Raw genomic sequence first — 20,984 nt, 5'->3', positions numbered from 1 at the left:
CGCTCTGCTCTGAAACCTACATCTGTCCTAATTTCATTGTCACACAAGCCTCTGGCCATATTCCGAAGGCCACATAGCTGATGAGGGTTTAAGCAGGGGGTTTGTTTGAACCCAGACAGACTGACAAATCCTGAAAATACTCATGCCTGCTTCTTCAGTCCCTGTTGCAGCCCCAGCAGGAAAAGACAGGGTCCTTGGTCTTCCTCACCCAAAGTTCCTCCCTCATGCTCCTGTACCCTATGCCATTTGTCTTTGCAACCAGAACATAGGACCATCTTGTACTTGAAACATGTGGACACAGTGAACAGGTGAACAGGTATGAGACTGTTGCTTGTTGCAGCAACTGCCTAGCCCGGAGCCCGGGGATTTCTTTCTGGAGCCTGCCATCTTTAATTCTCAAGTGGCTAATCCAGCATTTAGGCTTGATCTGGGCCCTGACCAGAGTGGGCAGTTGACATGAGGCCATCAAGATCTCTTTCTCAGGAATTCACATATGGACATAAGCGATTCTGTTGGAGGGGATACTCCTGCCTGGGGTTGGCCATGTGGACTGAGCATCAGATGGCCACGCTACAAAACTTCAGACTGGGGTCATTCTTCCAATGGACTCAGACCCATACCCCTCCTTCTGAGTCAGCTCACCTCACAGAAGTGCTCCAGGGCCCACCTGCACTGATTTAATAAGCAGAGACTCTGAGTGTGAGATCCAGACCATACCTGCCTGTGACCACAGATCGCCTTGTTCCATCTTCAAAAATCAAGATTTAGGAAACCACAATGAACCCTGACACACAAGCAATTCCACCCTGTTGGAGGGTGACAGAGGGAAGACAGATTTGCTGGGGGAGGGTTTGGATTGAGTCGGGGAGGGCAGGTAGGAAGAAGTCCAGAAATCATCCCTTCATAAATTAGATAGATAGATAGATAGATATAGAGATAGATAGATAGATAGAGATATATTTTATATATCTATATTTATGTTTATATTTATTTATTTCATCTTTGTTTTTTGGGAGTAAAGGGCTCATGGGGTCTGTTTGGAGTGGGGTCAGATCAGGAGGCGGCGGTCTGTTCTGGGAGAGCTGTGGTCTCCATTTCGTAATACCCCTTTTCATTTGAAAAGGTCTTCCCCTTCAAGATCACTGTGAGTTGCTGTAGTCGCTTGACAACATAAAGTACTTGGGGAGCTTTAGTAATAGGTGGGGGAGCCGGTGGGGGTGGGGATGGGGCTGGGGTTGGCGCCGGGGGTTTGGGTCGAGGTCGAGGTGGAGATGCAGGGGGGCTGGGAGGGTGTCGAGGAGGGTGTTGGAAGTACCAAGGAGGGTGAGCAGAAGGGCGGGCAGAGGGTTGTCTAGCCGGGATTGCTTGGGAAGTCGGATGCGGAGGGGTGGGCGATTGAGCCATGTGCAGGGCATTAGAACCGATCTTGGAAGCAGTCCAGTTCAGATAGGGCCAGGTGGCCGTGTAGACTCCGGGCGCTTAGTTCGGGCACAGCCTACCCCCCAGCTTGTGACTCCCACGACCACATAGGTGTTTGCCACGTTGTGTCTGCACAACCTCTATGCACATGAGAGGCCCGCCGCTCTCCCCCTGCCCAGAAGGACACAGAAGTCACTCTCTGTCTGAGCCACTTTTCCCCTGCCCAGAAGGGCCATAGGCTCTGGAAGGACAGTTTGTTCAGTCACATGGCTTCTTGCTGCCATGAACACAAGTGGTGGTGGTAAACTTTGAGTTGGTATCAACAGCTTCAGGTGGATGTGAGAAGGGGATGGATTGTCACGGGTCTCCTTGCAGTGAGGAGGGAAGATCAGCGACCCATGTGTCCACGTATGAGGCTTTATGCATGCATGGGCATGTGTGTACAAGTGGATTGGAAGGTTTTGTATTCTGGTGAGGAGAGGTAAGCATTCTCTTCCAGGGTGGTGTTCGGGTGGTATGATCTCTGTGTCACGGTGCGATAAAGCTCTCTGTGTGGTGACTGGTTCTCTGTAGGGGCCCCAGGTATCGCCTCCCATCCTCATTGCTAGAGATGGGACCAGGGAGAGGGTCACTGAAGCAGGGCCCTGGAGGGAGTGGAGTTCAGGAATTCACAAAAGAGGTGTTGACAGGGAAAGTGGCGCCCGAAGGGAAGTTACCTGGCAGGTGTTGATCTTGCCTTCAGGGTACCCTGTACACACATTGGTCGAACAAATGCGCCCATTGTACCACTGGCTGGAGTTACAAAGTCGAGGTCGATGAGGTTCACACGGGCCTCCTGCAGTGTAGGTGCGATCCTCTACGCTACAGCTAGGTGGTTCGGTGGTCAGCGATCACAGAAGACATGTTTTGGGAAAGCCCTGCCTCCTCCCTCCATGGAACCCCCATCATGCTGAAATGCTCTACTTCAAACTAAATTCCATGAAAGTCAATGCCCCTGGCCTCTCCTCAGACCCTTGTTAAGGATGTGGGGTGTTGGAGGCATATGCAGGTGAAGAGGAGGGGCAGTGCATGGAGGATGAGCAGATGTGGCTGCAGGAATGTAGTTGATGCCAGATGATTATTCACAGCTACAACCAGGATGTGTCACCTCATTTACACCCCACAGTGACCCCCTGTGTTAAGCTCTGTGACTCACCTAGCCTCCAATCAAGAGCTTGGAGCACCACTTGCCCAAACATGCTGGTTGGGATGTGGTGTGGCTTGGATTCGGACCAAGGTTTTCCTCTCTATACTCAAACCCAGGACACACATTTCATTTCCCCACAGTAGGGCTCTAAGTCCCCCTCATTGCTTTTTATTCCCCGTTAAACCCCTCAGCTCAGTTCTGGACAGGATCTGCTGGAGCTGGGCAGATGAGTCCCTCGCCGCATGCCTCCCATCCGTTTTGAAGTTACAGAGAATGAGGAGCTGCAGGATGGCCTCCACACACACAGATCTGTCAGGGGCATGGGTGGTTGGAATAACCGGAAGGCAGGTCAGAACATCCTGTACAGCCCCAGAGGGTCCATCATGACCTTTGGGTTAAGAAAGGCCCAGCCCAGGCTATGATTCCATCAGCCAACCTCACAGCTGGTATAGGGGCAGCTCTCCCCTCTTCATCAAGTGGGCTCCCCCCACCACGGCCGCACCCACAGCCCAGCCACAGCCTGGTGGGTGGGTCTGAAGTCGCCTGCATCCGGGTGGAGAGGCGGCATATCACACTTGGAGCATGGCAGTGGAGGCTAAGTGGGAAGCCAGAACCAAGTGGAGGAAAGTGGATGGAGCTAGGCACACAGCATTCAGACTGTGTGTTTGTGTGGCTTGGACTGCATCTCCAGGCCCTTCAGGTCAACTTTGCATACCACCCAAGCAGGGTTACTTTTGTACTTGCACTGTCCCCAAGGCAGGGGTGACATGGAAATGACCCCCACAACAAGCCTGGTCGCTTATGGTGACCTTTTAGATCTATGGAAGAGCCAGATGACCTGGAAGAGAACAGGGTTTTCTCAATCCCAACACCTTGGCTTTAAATGCTAAAAAGTCCACAGGAACTTGAAATTCAATAGAAAGGAGGACTACCCCAGAAGCATATGGGCTCAAGGAGGAGGTAGAAAAAGGACGTCTGCAAAAATGTCACAGAAATTTGGAGGCTGGGGATTTCTTTAAGACTTGGCCTTACCAGTGGGGGATGGATTCACCAGAAGATGGTGGAAATCCCACTAAGTTGAGGAGGATTCTAGAACAAAAGAGGCCTTGTGTGATGTCCACGGTGTAGCTGGGAGCCTATAATCCTTTTGAGAGATAGGACAGCAAAGGTGGTGGTAGGGGTGGGAGTGTACATGGGAACCCTGAGATCAGCCCGCCCAGCGACTACAAGAACCCTGGGACACTGTGCACATGTTTGGGTGGGTGGGCAGAGCAGGGAAGGCCAGGGGGGTGGGACAAGAAGAATGCTCTAGAGGCCTCAGCAGACCTATGGACATCAATAGCCAGACAGAGGTTGATACCCCAGGTCAGGGAGGAAAGGGCCAGAAGAGGCCATTGAAAACAGGGGTGCCCGGGAGGAGCAGCAACCCAATCAGAGAAGGGGGGCAGCCTTGAGAGAGGGCAGAAGAGTTACAGGAACCATACTGAAACTACCAGGGTTTTGTCACCAGAAAAGCCTGAGTTTGGAACCCCAAATGACTGAAGTGCCTTGAATTAAGAGCCCTCAGTTTTCCATTATCAATGGACAGAAGAGTTTTCAGTCTCTCTTCTCATCCTCAATGTGACTGGGTAAAAAGTCCATGTGGTCACCTTTGGAAAGCTGAAAGGCCTAACCTACTCGTCAAACCCTTGCTGCCCACTGCTGGCCCTCCAAGAACCCTGTCCCCTCTCTCCAGAGAAAACGAAGTCACTCGGATGGGGAGGGTGGATTCTCGCATTGTGACCACCGAGGGTGGGGAGCAGAGGTTCACTGAGGTCTAGAGGGCTGGGCTCTGAGGTCTCAGAGCTCAGAGAGCATGTGACATGGCCCTTCCACTCACCGACGGGGAAATGGATGTCCAGAGAGGAGAGGAGTTGGCCCGCAACCACAAAACCCCATCTCGAGCTCTTCTCCAAGTGCCGTTTCAGGGGACAATCCCCCATTTCCAGAAGGTAGCAACTGGGGTTCCAGGCCCCAGATAGAGCCACAGCCCATACCCCATTCGAAAAATGCCTAGGTTCTACTGGTGCTCATGCACCCTTCCACCCGGCGACCACACGAACCATCAGTGGTGAGGTTGTGGACAGGGGACTCGGCTGCCAGTTGCTCCCGCTCTAAAAGGGGACAGTGTCCCGCATTCTGGTGGACATTACCACTAGGCACCACATATGGCCCTTGCACTTCAGAGACCACTGAGGAAATGACCAGCAGTGTCCCTACCCCTGTGAGAGCACCTCCCATAGTCACCTTTCTCTTTCAAGAATCCCCAGACAGCCATCCAGCAGGCCTGGGGAACTCCAGGTGGGCCCGCCCTAAATTGGGGCAGGCAGCCCGTTCAGATGAATTGCCCACAGGAACGGGAGGGGTGATCCTCATGAGAGTGATGTCATTGTGCTCTAAACTGGGGATGTATTTCTCATGAATGATGATTTTCTCGACATATCTCTCCTGTGGAGGTGGCTTCGCTGGCTTAGCGTTCCCATACATAATTTCCTTTGCTCCAAAAATTAGTCTCCAGTCATATAATTTTCTGTGGGCACAGAGGCAAGCCAGGTCATCCTCAGAAAGGATGGGCTCGACAGAAACCTCTGGTGACCATGATCCTCAGAGCCCTCCCTCAGCAAGGGCCTGGGCCCACCCACACGTTCTGGTTGCCAAAAGGCCCAGTGCCCCAGGGAGACTGCGCACAGAGAGCCCTGGAGAATGTCCCTTTCTGGGAAGAGCCTTTCTGAAGACCTCCCCCCATGCGCTCCCACACGTACTTTTTGGAGACAAAGCAGTGGGCATCAGTAAGCAGACAATGGGAGTTCAGCAAGGGGCCTCAGCACGCATGGTACCTTCGGTTATTATGGGACATGAATACCTGGAGGCTGACCATCCAGGGCCAGGCCCCGATTGTTGCATCCTGCCCTCTGACGATACCGCCAGTTCCCGGTGGGTTCTGCCTGAACTGTAACCCACAGGGGGCACAGGGGAGAGACCAGGGGCACAGTTCAAACCAAGAAGAGGCACAGCCTGTCCTCGCCCCTGCACAATGGGGGAATCAGGGCTAGGGGGCTGGGCAAAGTGGGGCAAGCGGGAGTGTGGAGGGTCCGAGGGGGAGCTGCTGAGGAGAGGCGCTGTCAGGGCGGTAGGGAAACAGGAAGCTGCAGGCTTCAGGAACTGGTTTTGAGGAGTATGAGTTCTGGGGTCTTGTGGGTATAGCCCCAAGGTGAGGAAAGAAGGCGCCATAGGAAGCAGGATTGATGATAAGGGCCCTAGAAATATGGGAGATCCTGAGGCAGAGGGGGAGACTAGAGGTGGAGAGAGAGAGGTGTAACGGCTTGAGGTCTTTAGATCCAATTTTGGGCGGGAGACTCAGAAAAAAGCCACAGGGGTCTTGGGGCTGCAGTGTGGGTTTGGATGGTGGCAGGAGGAGGGAGAGTAGCCAAGGCAGGTCCAGTGATCCCAGGTGTGGGGAGCAGCGGGGGCCCAGGGGTGGAAGTTCTGGGAACTGGGGAGAGGCCACAAGAGTTTAGGGGTACCTTGCGGGCTGTCAGAGTCTAAGGTGGAGGCGGGACCCTAGAAGAATGCCATGACAATACCCTGGGGTCTTTGGGGTCAGCCACAGGTGGGGCACCTCAGTATCTGTGGGAAGAAAGGGGTTTCTAAAAATTGGGACTTGATGTGCAAGAGGCAGTGAGGTCACTCTCTAGGTGAGGGAAAGACCCCAGCATCTGTTTTACCGGAGGCATCAGAGCCCAGGGGTCAGCCCTGGGGTCTCTCGGCTGATGAAGCAGGGAGCAAGGATGCTCTGAGTTGGGGATGTGGGTCACACCCGTGAGACCCAGGGGACTACTAAGGCCCAATCTTGGCCTCCTTCCTAGCCCTGGACAGAGGGAGTCTGGGTGGGGTTTGCTATTCAGAAGACACTCTTTCCACCCCCCGGAGGTGTCCCTGACACTTATTCACACGTGGCGTTATCTTTGGCAACCACAGACACTGCCAAGGCCAGCAGAATGGCAGTTGGCAGCGTCTCTATCATACTCCTGCCCCAGCCTGGCCTGGAAGCCCAGTGACCTCACAAAGCTCTGTGGCCTCCTGACCAATCAGCATGGCTACATCCCCCTCCCGCCACCCCAATAGTCAGGCCAGGCAGGAGCCCTTATCTTAACAGGTTCAGGCTGAAACAACATCCCAGCTTTCTGTACATGCTCCTCTGCACCCCTTGAGTGATGGGGGCTCATGTGCAGCCCCATCCCTCTGTCCCAAAGCCAGGATCTTCATTCCCAGTTACCCTTTGAAGGTTCCATATCATTTGAGGATCCATTTTTGTGCAGTGTCAGGGTCTGCCCCTCATGCAAGCTGCAACCACAGTTTCTGTTCCAAATCATGGGTTGAGGGGCAGCTCTGTCCCTCTATGTCAAGATGATGCAGCATGTCAATGGTCACAGGGTGTTGGGCTCACCAGATTAATCGATCCTTAACCCTGTGTAGGGCAAATTGTCTTTCCCTCTTCCAAGTACATACTATCAGCACACTTTTCAAAGAGCCACTTTGAATTTCTCTAATTTAGGACTACAAATCCCACCTTTCTATTCATTGTTGAGTATCTCAGGGTCTGGCGTTTCCTACCTGAGTGTCTCCAGGGCTCCTGTCTGGGACCTACATGCAGGAAGATGTGTCTCCTATACCTGAGGTTCAGGAATTCTCACCACAATCACCTGAATATCCTGTAGTTTCATTTTTTCTGATTGTCAGGAGATGGCATCTCACTGACGGGAGCATGACAAATGCTCACCTCACATACCTGCATGTGAAGAAGTTTCACCTTCCTGTAGGAGTGTGAGGAGGTCACACCTCCACCTGAATGAAGGGCAGTGTTCCCTCCTCTCCCTGAGTGTAAGTTCTCCACCAGACAATCTGAGCATCAAGAGGTTATCCATGCCTGCCTGCGTGTCTGGACACCTCATAGCTTCTTCCTGAGTGTTATGAGTTTTCAGGTTGTCAAATGAGCTTTATTCTCCTACTAACTTTCTAACTGAATGTCACACTTTCACAGCTGACATAACTTTCAGGAGATCACATGCCCTTCAACTGAATATCCAGGAGGACTTATACATCTTTACTGGAGTATCAGGAGACATCATCTCCTAACCCTAACCCTAACCCTAACCCTAACCCTAACCCTAAACCCTAACCCTAACCCTAACCTCACCCTCACCCTCACCCTCACCCTAACCCCTCACACTCACCCTCATCCTAGCCCTAACCCTCACCCTAACCCAGGGCTTGTCAGTAGAGAATCTGGAAGGCCAGCCCTCCAGAGCCCCTGCTAGCCCAGCCAGAGTCTCCCTGAGCCCAGAGCAAGCCCTCCCCTGCCTGCCCAGCCACGCATCTGCCCCTGAGGTTCATGAAGGCCTGTTCTTGACCCTGAAGGTGAGCTGGCCCACTAGGAGGGGAGTCTAGCTGGTGGGACAGGCTGTAGATATAGGACAGAGTGACACCATGTGAGCTAGCAGGAGCCACACTCTAGTCTCCCTCACGGAGCCTGCTCAGGAGCAGGAGTCTGGGTGCCCTAGGGGCCGGCACACAGCAGGGTCTGTGCTGACCAGGCAGCCATGGACCCTAGGGACAGTCCACTCTGCCCTCTCCCCACTCCTGCCTGGCCTCACCTCTCCTCACTGTAGGGCTGCAGGACCAGGAACCAGGCCCCATTGGGCTGGCTCAGCTCCAGCTTGTAAAGATTTCACAGCCCCTGGAGCAGCTGAATTTCCTGGGGCCAGAGGGAGGACTGGCTGTGGACAAGGACTGCACTGAGGAGGATGCAGGGCCTTGTAGAGGGTGAAGGATGGGGCAGGGGCCGCGTCCTGGGGCCACTGCTCATGTCTACAAAGGGCTGAAATCCCTGAATGCCCACGGGGTCCCTCATTATAGTAACAGCCCCCTGCACATGGGAATCCTGCTGGTGGGCCCCTCCACCCCAGCCTCCTTCCCGCCCCTCTGACTCCAGCCAGGGCTGCAGCCAGGGACAGGCTGGACGTCTGTCCCAGGTCCTGCCAGGAAGAGAAGGCAAAAGGAGGAGAGTAGAAGGGGAAGGGGCGGACTGATCTTCTCCCTGTCCTGAGTCGGCCTCCACTGATGCCTCCAGGTGCTTTGGCCCAGCCCAGCACTTAGCTGGACCCTGAGAGGAAGTTTGCATTCCAGCAGACTGGAATGCATTGCAGCTGGGTGTGGATATTGAATGACCTGTGCGTCCCCAGATATCCTACCCACCTGGCCTTGCACGCTAAGGCCTGCCGCACAGGGTGGCCGTGGTTGTGGGGCCCAGTGGACTTTGGGGTCACAGAGCAGTTGGCAATGGTGAGGGAACATTGGGGACCCATCAGGTGCAGAGCCATGGGTCTCATGTCCATCCGCCGCAGGGCTGGGTCACTGTACAGGTGCTCTGTGCAGATCCCCTTTGCACACCTGGCCATGACACACCTGGCTGGCACTCTCGGTAGGGAGGCCTGTGTGTCTGGTGCACCTGTCCCCCACCGACCCCTAGAGAAGCAGCCACGTTCAAGCGTGTCCATGTCCAACCCTCAGGGACAGTTGGGAACATGGGTCAAAGGAGGCAGGGACTCGCCCAAGACAAATGAGGGGTGCAGAGCCCAAGGAGCAGGGCTGCTCTCCAGTCCTAGGCCAGCCCCAACACTCCCATGAGGTTCGATTAGGGGGTGAAAGCCCCTCATATCCTCGGGGATAACTACCCACGCCGTCCATGTGGGGACATGACCTTGGCATCCCGATGCACGTAGAGGCATGCGCACCTGCACACCCACCCACACACACACCACTCTGACTGCCCAGCTGGGGGTCAGAAGGGGAGGACACCCAGGGAGCGAGGTGGAGGACAAGGGGGAAAGAAGAAAGAAGTTGGAGACAGCTGGGCCATGGGGCAGGGCATCAGGACTCCTGGCAAGGACCCAGATCCAGAGCATGGGGAGGGGAGACAGGCCAGGCTGATGGTCAGGGGTCGCCAAGGGGCCCAGGGGTTTGCCAGGGCGCTGGGAGAAGACAGGGTCTGGTTTCCGGTGTCCACCACCACCCTGGGAACTTGGGAGTAGGAAGAGATACCCACCCCCAAGTCCAGAGGGGCTATAGCCTAAAAGGTCTCAGCTTACTCTTCTGTCACTTGGGCTGCAGAGATTCAGTGTCCCAAGGGTCCCACAGGCTTGTAGAAAAAGCCTGTTGGCCTTGGATCTCCATCCCTGACCCACTGTGCTCCCAGTGCTGGGAAAATGCTTTCTACCCCTTCGAAGTCCTTCTCAGAAGAGGACATACTTGGGGCTTGGGGGGCTGAGGACCTGGGTATGCAGAACATGGCAGAGCATTGGACCACCAGTCTGGAGACCAAGGTCAGGGCCCTCCTTGTGGCAGCCTCAGGGTCCCCATTTGGAAGAGGATCCAGAATCACTGCTCTGGTCAGTGTGAGGAGGCCTTAGGAAGGACTGGAGCACCGGGACCGGAGAGGGAAACGGGGAAAAGGGAGGCTTCTGAGGTTTCTCACATCGCCCATGAAACCCTCAGATCCTGCTCCAGTGAAAGACACAGACACAGAGACAGAGAAAGAGATAGAGAATGAACACAGCATAGAGGGAACCAGAGGAAGTCATAGACTTTCCTCCACCAGCTTGGAAATGACATCCTGGCATTTTGTGCCATTCCATTCCTGAGAGCACCATCACACATGCCATCCACCCTGGAGGGGAGGGGATTCCACAGGGATGTGTGACCAGGATTCAGGGGTGCCAGGGGCCACTGTGGGGACTGCCCAGCACACGGGCACAGACGAGGCCCTGGGACCTGAGCCTAACCCTAATGGGAGCCTCTGGAAATCTGTGTTGTGAGGGGACAAGGTCAGAATCAGTTCATGACTACCTTCCCACGGGGGCTGGGACACAAGCAGGAGGGGGGTGGCTTTGCCTGGACCCCAGAGTAGACCCAAGCCCCTCTGAGCTGTGTTCCATGCCAAGCCCAGCTCCTGGCTCATCCTTGCATTTCCAAGTATGCACCAAACTCCTGTGAATGCAGGTATGGAACATGTGTAGACGTCCTACCACCAATGGTGTAACTAGAATCAGAAGCCAGAATACCCCGATGTGCACATGGGGAGCCTGGGGAGGCCCTGAGAGGCACAGGGTCTGTCCAGGGTCACAGCTCTTGGCACGCACAGGAACCAGGTCTGAACGCAGGTCTGTGCCATCACAGCAGAGACACCAGCTGCACCCAGGCCTCCTGGGGGCTGTGGGTGGGCTGTGTGGGTGTTACTGTGTGGATGGGGCATGGGGGGAGGATGAGCATTGAGCATCCGGGGGAAGGGGCACTCGGGGGGCTCTTGTGTGAGGAGAAAGTTGGGTAAGGGAACCCCAGGCAGTGGTGACCTCACTTCCCTGACAACAGAGCCCAACAGAATTTGGAACCCTGGTAACCAGGCACCCACATTCCACAGACAGCCCCCTGCCCAGCTCATTTCTTTGGAGATCTTCAAAACAAGATGTTCGCATGTTGCGCTCTGAGGTCCAGAGGCTGGAGGCGTAGGAAAGCGTGCCCTGCAGACGCTGTCCCCCGCTGGGGATTTCATGTCAGGGCTTCCCAACGCCTCTGGCCATTTGGCCAGAAAGACAGAAAGGTAACACCAGGAGACCCAGAGCCGGCCACCCAGGCCCACTCTCTCTGATGACCTGTGTAGCCCCACGTGCCCTCCCTGTGTGTGTGTGTGTGTGTGTGTGTCTGTGTGTGTGCGTGCGTGTGTCTGTGTGTGAGTGTGTGTGTGGGTGCACGTGTGTGGATGGGGATGTGTGTGTGTGTGTGTGCGTGTGTGTGTGTATGTGTGTGTAAAGAGGGGTCATGCAGGGTGGGGCCACCCTGAGCAGGAGCAGGCTGATGAGGGGTCCGATACCCAGTGGGCAGGTCATGTTCAAGGTCACGGCTGGCTGTTTGGGATGGGGTGTGCGGGCGCTGCCCCTTCTGCCCAAGGTTTATCCCAATAGCCATGCAGGGATGGGTCACTGCTTCCCGGATGCAGGGCTGTGCATGCACAGGTCTGTGTCTGATCTGGGCGCAGCAGGGGAACTGGGCAGTAGGACAGTCCGGATGGCCGGGCAGGCCTGTGATGCCTCGGGGCCGGCTACCGGTCCCTGTCTTTGCAGAAGGCCACGGAGGACATGGAGAGGAGGCTGGTGGACACGCCCTCCATCTCCTCAAGAGAGGGGGTGACCCCACAGGGGTCCCCAGAAGCAGGTGCTGGGGATTGCCGGGCAAGACCTCCGACACCACGCAGACCACTGTCCCAGGTGGTTGTCCACCGGACAGTGGTCCAGGAGCCGGAGCCCACCGAGGCCGGGGCTGGGTGTTTGTGGTGTGTGGGGACAGGTCGGTGCTGGCCCCACAGGGAGGAGCCCCCAGAGCCTGGTGTGGGGCCAGGAGCAACGCCTGGACACAGAGCACACAGCGGTGGACTGCCGTTGGGGAGACGTCCCCATGAGGGTTCCTTCCCGGCTGTGGCTTCTCTGGGAGGCCCTGGGTGGGCTCTGTCTCTGCAAAGGCCCATGGAGAGTAAGCCGGGGGTCAGCTTTTCTCCTCTCACAGCTGCTCCACCACCTGAGGAGCTAGAGCCGGATCTGGAGGCAGCGGTGGTGCCTGCAGTGACTTCAGGAGGAGACCAGGAGCCGGCAGGTGACCCGGCACCTGCCCACGGAGAGCCTGGCGCTGTCCAGGAAGAACTGGCACCTGCTCTTGCGCCAGACCCTGCCCCTGCCCCTGCTACAGTTCCTGCCACTCCCCCTTCCCCCACCCCAGCCCCTGCCCCTGCCTCGGACCCAGATCCTGACCCGGCTCCTGCCCCTTCCCTTACCCCTGCCTCTGCCCCTGCCCCAGCCCCTGCCCCTGCCTGTGCTCTTGTTCCTGCCCCTGCCCCTGTTCCTGCTCCTACCCCTGCCAGAACCACTGTTGCTGACCCAGATCCTGTCCCTGCTCCTGCCGTGTATCCTGCACCTGCCACTACTGCTGACCTTGTCCCTCCCCTTGCCCCTGTCCCTGCCCCTATCCTGAGCCCTGCCCTTACTCCTGCTCCTGCAGGGCTCCCACAGCCACATCCAGAGCCCACAGCCCTGCAAGGAGAGCTCCTTGTAAAATTACCCTTAATTGCATCGCCGGAACCCGAGACCCCCCCCCGATTGTTTCATCCCCTCCCCCTATGTTCTTTCTCTCTGGTACATATTAACTGTTATTTTATCCTTCCATGTCCTATATACTTTTTATTATTTGTTTTAAATAAAATTACTTGTTTTCAATTGAACATGTCATGAGCGTTAACTACATGCCCAACGTTGTGCCACCACACCCCAGAATATTGCCGCAGAATATCTCATTCCCCAAAGGAGTCCCCTAACCAGAAGCCCTCCCTGCCCTTTTCTCCCCCAGCCCAGACCCCGGCAACCCCTAAGCTGATTTCTCTCTCTGTTCCTTTACCTATTCCTGATGTTTCTGTAATTGGAATCACACAATAAGGGCCTTTGTGTCTGCCCCCCTATTTTCAAAGGGGACTCCTTTTCTTCTGTGTTTATTTGTCATAAAATTTCTCTTATTTGATATTGAAATCCCCGATGGATTACACATCAGATGTAATCAAGGGTCCACTTTAGGAATTATGGGCACCATCTCGGGGCCGAGACCCCTGGTCCTGCTGGGATACCACAGCCTGACCCCAGACAGGACAGGGCTGGATCCTCCTGAGACCCACACAGAAACCAGGGAAATGCAGAAAGCTGGAAGACACACCACAAAGGGCAAAAGCATTGCTCACAACCCAAGGCCAGAGAAAGGTTTCACCTGACTTTGGTCCAAACCACGCTCCCAGTCACTGGGTTCCACAGGGACGGAGACCAAACAAATGCAAGTCCAAGGCGGAAGGATAGGCACGCAGGGAATATGTGTCAGAGATGTGGGAGCTCCTGGGGAAGGACTCCGGCAAAGGAAACACTTTGGAGGCAGTGCTGGTCACCCTCAGACTGGCAGGTGTCTGGTCTGGGGACCAGCAGCCCTGGGGAGAACGGGAGGAAGTAGAGGTCCCCTGGAGAGAACGGTGACAGGCACCTCTGTCTGGGAGAAGAGTGAGCAGCACCCATCCCAGGCCACAGGTGCACCCATCCTCAGCCTCAGACTCAGCTCCGGAAGCTCTGGCTCGGTTTTTCACACATGTATTGTCAGGAGTGTTCAACACAGTGGAGGTGGAGAGAGCAGGGAATGGAACAACACTAATGCCCAAGGAGATGGATGGGATCCATGGTCCCAGTTCTCATGATAGAATGCCCTGCAGCTACTGTCCCGGTGTCATCCGGGGCACAGGATCTGGGAAGCCCCTCCTAAGACCCACCCCTCCTGCCACCCTGCCCCTGGGAACATTGAGAATTGTTTGAGGAGGAGGGGGAGAGGATCCAGGTTGACAGAGGGTGCAAGGAGATGGAAGGTCAGCACTGGGAGGACAGATGGACATGCCCTGAGCCAACATCCAGGGTCCGGGTGGCCTGTGATGCCTTCGGATCTCACCCCAAATAAGGACTCCTGATTTATGGACCCAACTTCTGTGGATTTACTCCCTCCCTCATTCATTCTCTCCCTCATTCATTCCCCACCTCCAACCCTCCGTCCCCCTCCCTCCCTCCCTCCAACCCTCCCTCCTTCTACCCTCATTCAGCAGAGGATCTGGGGTCCCTGCTGTGTACTGAGCACTGGGGCTTCATCAGTGAGCAACCCCCAACCCACATGGTCATGTCCAGTGTGGGAGGTGACCGGGGCAGTCCTCAGGGTTAGCAGTGGTGATGAGGACCAGGAATTGGATCCTGAAAACAGAGGACAGTTGCACAACGCAAAGAATGGAAGACCCATGCTTAGCACTTCCTCTAGAAAAATCTAGTCCTGAAAAGTAATGAAAAGTAAGTATATCCTAGACATCATGCAATGTGAGTTCTACTGGCAGGTACGTACTGATTCCTAGAACCAACAAAGAGTAAATCATCCAGTGTCAACTGAGGTGTTGTGACCCAGCTTTTCGGACCAAATGAGAGCGTTTCAGCCAACATCTCCAGGGCCTCTGAGTTTTCCCAAAGGGCTATGCAATTCTCTGATCCTTCCATCAACCTCCTTGGGAAGCTCTGTCCTGTCATCTTCCTTGTCTCCTGCCTCTTCTGGGACCCTTCCATGACCTCTCCGCTAGGGCCTCCCCCTCCAGGACTACCTGTGCTCCCTGGCCTGACACCCACATCCCACGCTGGGTCCTGTGAGCCCGGTGCTTTTTGCAAGGACTGTGTGCTCCTTCTGGGGTCACTAGCCATCTCCCTTGCAGTGGCCTGCCTCTTCCTGCGCTGGGTCTCCTCTGAGCAGTCTGTGAGTCCAGACTGTGCCTATGTCACGGGCACGGAAGCGAGAGTCCAGAAGGTCCAGACGACCTGCTCCCAGTCCAGCGTGTGGAGCCTGGGTCAAGAATGTTCTGCGAACAGAGGAAGATTTGGGCCCAGGGAGACTGAGGGAGGATGTGGCACAGTGAGCCTGCAGGAGGACAGGGAGCACTGTGGGGACCTGGCGCTCAGACCTGCTGGGAGAACACATCTCATCCACACCAGCTCTGTCCCCAGGGCTGGAGGTTGTCAGGGTAGCCACCCTCCAAGACTGCAGGCTGATAGTGACTGACAGGAGAGGAGGTGCACCTGATGCAAGAGAGAACCCTCAGGCAGAGAGGTGGGGGCTGGTGTTCCCCCAGCAGCTAGAGGAACTCGGGGTAGCCACCCTCCCAGGCTGCAGGATGGCAATGGCTGGCAGGAGAGGAGGCACCTGGTGCAGGAGAGAGCCCTCAGGCAGAGAGGAGGGGACAGGCTCTCCCCCAGCAGCAGGTGCACTGGGGCAGCCTGAGGGGGCCTCTGTGGACAGCGGTGCCTGCATCTGGGGTCTCCACACAGACCCCCTCCTCAGGCTCAGCACAAGCTTGTCTGGATGGCCTTTGTCCCCCAAATACAAAGTCTGGCCCAGGAACCTCCTCAAGCCCCATCTCCCAATCCTTTGACCTCAGCTCAAGTGACAAGAAAATGCCAATAGTTTAGGTGGGGTTGGGTGCACAGGGACATTTGCTTTTCTGGCCCATGCTGTCACATTGCTGGCATTTTAAAGATCTCAGGGCTTTGATTCAAAATCGGTAGGATGCCGGGGACCCGAATCGGCTTTCCTGAAACCTGCCTCTGGGCCTTGCAGCCCTCCCATCCCACCAGTTCTGCTCAGAATCCCTCCAGGTCACAGACCCACAGTCTTGGCTCCTCAGATGGCCCGGACGATGCACCTTCAAAAAGCGATCCCGGTGGGGCAGCAGGACACATTGCGGATTCCAGTAAATCTGCGTCCCAGATACTGAGGGTACTGCTGGATGAGCTGTCTAAAAACAGCCATGTCAGGGTTTCAGGAAGATACCAGAGGCACAGGAGTAACTGAGGAGCACCTGAAGGTCAGGTAGGGGCAGTCAGAGCTTCCAGACCCTTCTTCACTAAAGCTCCTCATTCCTTGGCCTTTCTTCCTGGGATTCTGCTTGGTTTCTATTTGCCCTAACTGTTATCCATTGCCTTAGGCAGCAGAGATTCACGTATGCCTTTAAATGTTTTGGACATTGAATGTCCTCCAGTAGCCACTTCACTGCTGGTAGAGTTGGTAGCAAGCAAGAAGTCCCAGAGGACTCCAAGGGTCTGGACTTGGTGTTTCCCTCTCCTGAGATGGGGACACCTGTGGGAGGTGCAGGTGGCCAGCTGGGGGAGGGGGCAGGCACCTGACGTGGACAGATGGGGTATAGGTGAGGCCCGAGGCCCCCCGGGTTATGTACCTGGCATCCGGACTGAACAGGTCTTCAAAGCTGCAGACTGGCTGGAATCATCTTCAGGCTGAGGAGGAAGGTGTGGGGAGCAGAGGGGACTGAGGATGTTCAGCTCAGACATGAGAGGGCTGAGCCACACTTTTCGGGGTAAAGTGGGTCAGGTTCAGGCTCACAGGGACAGACCTTGAGGCCATTATGCCATGTGAAATAAGCCAGTCCCTAAAGGACCGACACTTGAGGACCCTACTTGTGAGGGATGGAGAGCACTCCCATTCACAGAGGTGGAAGGAGCTGCTGGGTGCCGGGGCTGGGGAAGGGGAATGGGGGGTTAGGGTCTTGTGGGTAGAGGTTCAGTTTGGGATGATGAAAACATTGTGGCGATGGACAGAGGTAGCCGGTGCAGAACAGGGAATATACTCATTGCCACTGAAACGTGCTTCATGGTATCAGCTGTATGTCCATTATACCACAATACAAAAGAAGTGAGTCAGGAAGTCGGGGCCGTCGCGAGTCCCTGGAGGGCCCAGGAGCAGGGAGCCTGTACCTTAGTTCTCGCTCTCATGCTCTGCCCCTTGTTGGGTGACTGAGCTCAGTAAGTGCTTGCTAAGACACAGTGCAGGCAGCTGGTCCAGAGAAAGTGCACAAGTGCAAACCCACTGGTGGGCACTGAGCAATCCCAAGGGGACGCACATCCAGACAGAGCGAGTGCCCACATATCACAAACACCAGCACAGAAATAGCCATTTATTTATTTATTTTTTAAAAAAGATTTTATTTATTTATTTGAGAGAGAGAGAGAGAGAGACAGAGAGCACGAGAGGGAAGAGGGTCAGAGGGAGAAGCAGACTCCCCGCTGAGCAAGGAGCCCGATGTGGGACTCGATCCCGGGACTCCAGGATCATGACCTGAGCCGAAGGCAGTCGCTTAACCAACTGAGCCACCCAGGCGCCCCAGAAATAGCCATTTAAATCCAAGGCAGGAACCTTATATAGCCCAGAGGGCTCCACGCTCCTGGAGGCCAAGCTAGTGGCCACGGCCAAGTCCTCTGGTGGTGAGGGCATTGGGGTCTGGGAGTTGGCTCGGCACACCCCTGACCCTGAAGCCCCATGAACGCGTTGAGGTGTAAGGACTGGGCGGGAAGACCTGGCCAGCATCCGTTCTGGCTCCATGGCTGCTACAGGGCTGCTCCCAGCCCCAACAGGCGATGTCTGTTTAGAATCACGGAGAAAACCTTTTTCCACAGTTGTTCTTTTTAAGATGGTTGCTCAGCATTGATACAGAAAAACATCCGACAAAAAACTGGAGCCGTTCACAGCTGCAAAGGACCCGGAAATGATCAAAATGTAGTGACCACAAAGAGAGGACCTTGTGCCCCCAGGCAGGCCTCCTGTGCACAGGGCTGGTTGGGGCGCTGGCGTGCCCGTGCAAGCAGTGCTGGGCTCCACAGTTTCCCTCAAGGGGACAGAAGTAGGAATCTGCTCTGACAGCTCCGCTCAAGGCAGCACCCCCTGATGGAGACGGGGGCAGCCCCTCGTGAGTTCCATATGTCCTGGTGATTCTTGGGCACAGCCACAAATCTCAGCTTCTTCATGACCCAGGGAATGATGCGGGGCCAGCCCAGCAGCCTCGGGTCCCGCAGGTCCTCCAGGGGCCAGCCCAGCAGCCGTGGGTCCTGCATGGCCTCTGGGGGCAAGCCCTCATGAGTTCTGTTTGTCCTGGTGATTCTTGGGTTTGGCCTGAATCTCAGCTTCTTCATGACAGGGTCAGCCTATCAGCTTCAGGTTCCACAGGTCCTTCAGGGGACAGCCCAATACCGCAGGTCCCACAGCTCCTCCGGGGACAGCGCCTCATGAGTTCTGGGTGTCCTGGTGATTCTTGGGCACAGCCATGGATCTCAGCTTCTTCATGACCCTGGGAATGATGTTGGGGCCAGCCCAGCAGCCGTGGTTCCCACAGGTCCTCTGGGGACAGCACCTTGGTGGCCCTATGGCCCAGCAGGTAGCTGTTCAGGTAGCTCTTATCAGGCCACACGACCTCAATCCCATTGGCCCAGTTGACCCCCATCACCTGGTGACAGGCCGAGGTCAGTCGGGGAAACTCCACCACCAATTCCCAAAAAAGGCCCCCATGTAGTAAAAGTTGCCCTGGTCCATTAGGATGTGTGTCTGGGACTATGGCCAGTGCTCCTAGCTAAAGTCCTCAGGGGCTGCCCAGTAGAAACCGGGGTGTGGGGTGCCAAAGAGGGGGGGCAGAATCTCCATGCCCACATGGTCCCAGAACTTCATTCCCACATCCACGTCCACGCACACCAGGTCTTCCACGTCACAGAGGAAGCGCTGCTCGCAGAAGCGGCTGATCATCGCTATGTGACGCATGGACACATCCTTCCAGTGCAGGATGCTGCGGACCTCGACGACCACCACCCTCCAGCCCTCCCAGAGTGGCACACAGGGCACAGCAACCAGCTGGTCAGTGAAGACGTAGTAAGTGACCCTGTGTCCACCATGAGGACCACCACCCTCTGGCCCACCTGGAGGGGCACACAGGGCCCAGCAGACAGCTGACTGGTGAAAACCTAGTAGGTGACCCCGTGCCCCACCATGTAGTGCTTATCTGCCGTCTGCAGGAACAGCTCCAGGATGACCATGCTTCCACAGGGGCAGTGGACAGGGCAGGAAGAGGGTCACTGCCAGAGGCTGGCAGCAGGACACCAGAGTTGGGGGGCCATGGACATGTGCACCTTCTTCAAGGGGGCAGGCCCTGGGTTCCTTTAAGCAACAGCCACCTCCTGACCTTCCTGAGGGAAGCTGCCAGCAGGAACTCCCTAATGTCTCTTTCCAGACATGGGGGCCATCAGCAGCCCGTCTTCCAAAGGGGAGCCTGAGTATTCGGAGGCTGGAAACCCATGCAGCCCCACAGTCAGCATGCTGGAGCCAGGAACACTCCCCTTGTGCTGAGCTCCTGGGCAAACCCTACAGGTGCCCTCCACTGGCCGCCCCCGCCCCTGCAGATCCAATCCCCACCTTCCAGGAAGGAAGCACCTTTGGGCACAGCCCTCATTTCTATGTCTTACAGAGCATCTAGAATCAGCAGGGTCAGCCACCTGTCCCACTTTGCTTTGAGTGGGCTGCTGCTGGCCCCCACAGACCTGTCTCCACTTCCTGTAGGGTCCTCCCTGGAAGGCTGCTGGGCAACCTGCTGACAAGGTGCTCAGTAAGCCACTGGTATTCCTAGGAAGGGTCACCCTCAAACTCTGCCACATCAGGAATCAGGTCCACCCCGTGGACAGGGAAGGCAAAAGACGACACTAGGAAGAAGAGCGGGCTTGCTTAGGCCCCAGGCTTGAATCCAAGGGTGTGAGCTTCCAGGTCCAGGTCTACATCTCCTCGGCCCCAAAACGTTCAAAGTCTTGTCCAACCACGTCCCATGGCTGGTCCCCCTTTAAGGGTACTACCTGCTCCCCCTGTGAGGACAGCAGCTCCCCATTATCAGCAAGTGTGGTGAGCCCCTCTGAGACTGATGTTTTTGCATAGGCGCTCAGGCTACTTCCCTGCGCCTGCCCCATACCCGGCAGGTTAGTAAATCGCTCACACAGGGAAGGCGGGCACTACATTTAAATAGGGGACAAGCACACTCAACCAGCAGACATGAGTCAGGTCACCAGAGGTCAGGTCCAGACCCAGCCAATGGGGGAACAAGCCAGATATGAAGCAGGGGGATAGAAGAGGGATCCTGGCAGAGGGCAGAGCAAAAGCAAAGGCTTGTAGTCAGGCCCAGGGCACATGTGGGACGACAACAGACTTGGGTGGCCCACAGAAGGGGGGGCCGTGGTGGAAGAGGTGAAGCTGGAGAGGATAGGCAGGAGGGGAGCAGACCACAGAGAGGCCCAAAGGTTATGTTTTGAAAATATCACTCTAGTTACCAGAGGAGAATGGGTTCTGTGCAGCAGAGGACAGGGAGACCCTAACCCTAACCCTAATCCCTAACTCCTAATCCTAACCCTATCCACTATTACCAACCCCACAAAATCGGCAAAATACATTCCTGTACCCTTCTTAAAATAGATGTAAGAACCAGATCAGAAGAATTGCAAAACCAAGAGCTCATAAATAGACTCTACACCCTAAGCAAGTGACTGCACAAACACCTCAAAGTTATTCAATACAGTGAAACAAGCAATGTTATACAGCACAATGAATTTTTAAATAAAAACATGTGTTCATATTAATTGATGCAGAAAATGTTCTAACCAAAGTCCAGCATCTGTTGCTGATATAAATACTCATGAAAGCAGAAATAAGGAGGAATTTTCTCATTAAATCTCTAGCAAACACTATGCTTAAGTCTGAAGATGGATAGCTCTACTCTGAAATCAGGAACAAGGACAGGATGCTGGTTTTCACCTGTTGCTCAATATTGGACTGAAAGTTCTACCCAGAAGGATAAGCCAAGAAAGAAGGCATC

The 20,984-nt window shown here is 55.4% G+C and overlaps 2 pseudogenes; both read right to left on the bottom strand.

Moving 5' to 3' along the window:
- Positions 1–1,053: 1,053 nt before the first annotated feature.
- LOC112814498 (acrosin-like) lies at positions 1,054–6,668 on the bottom strand (annotated as a pseudogene).
- Positions 6,669–18,272: 11,604 nt separating this feature from the next.
- On the bottom strand, positions 18,273–19,050 carry LOC112814499 (histo-blood group ABO system transferase-like; annotated as a pseudogene).
- Between the last annotated feature and the right edge of the window lie 1,934 nt (positions 19,051–20,984).

Source organism: Callorhinus ursinus, unplaced genomic scaffold, assembly GCF_003265705.2.
Source record: "Callorhinus ursinus isolate GAN/ISIS: 27379988/994484 unplaced genomic scaffold, GSC_fseal_2.0 scaffold362, whole genome shotgun sequence".
In the NCBI taxonomy this organism is placed as follows: Eukaryota; Metazoa; Chordata; class Mammalia; order Carnivora; family Otariidae; genus Callorhinus; species Callorhinus ursinus.
This window is presented reverse-complemented; position numbering and strand designations above follow the sequence as displayed.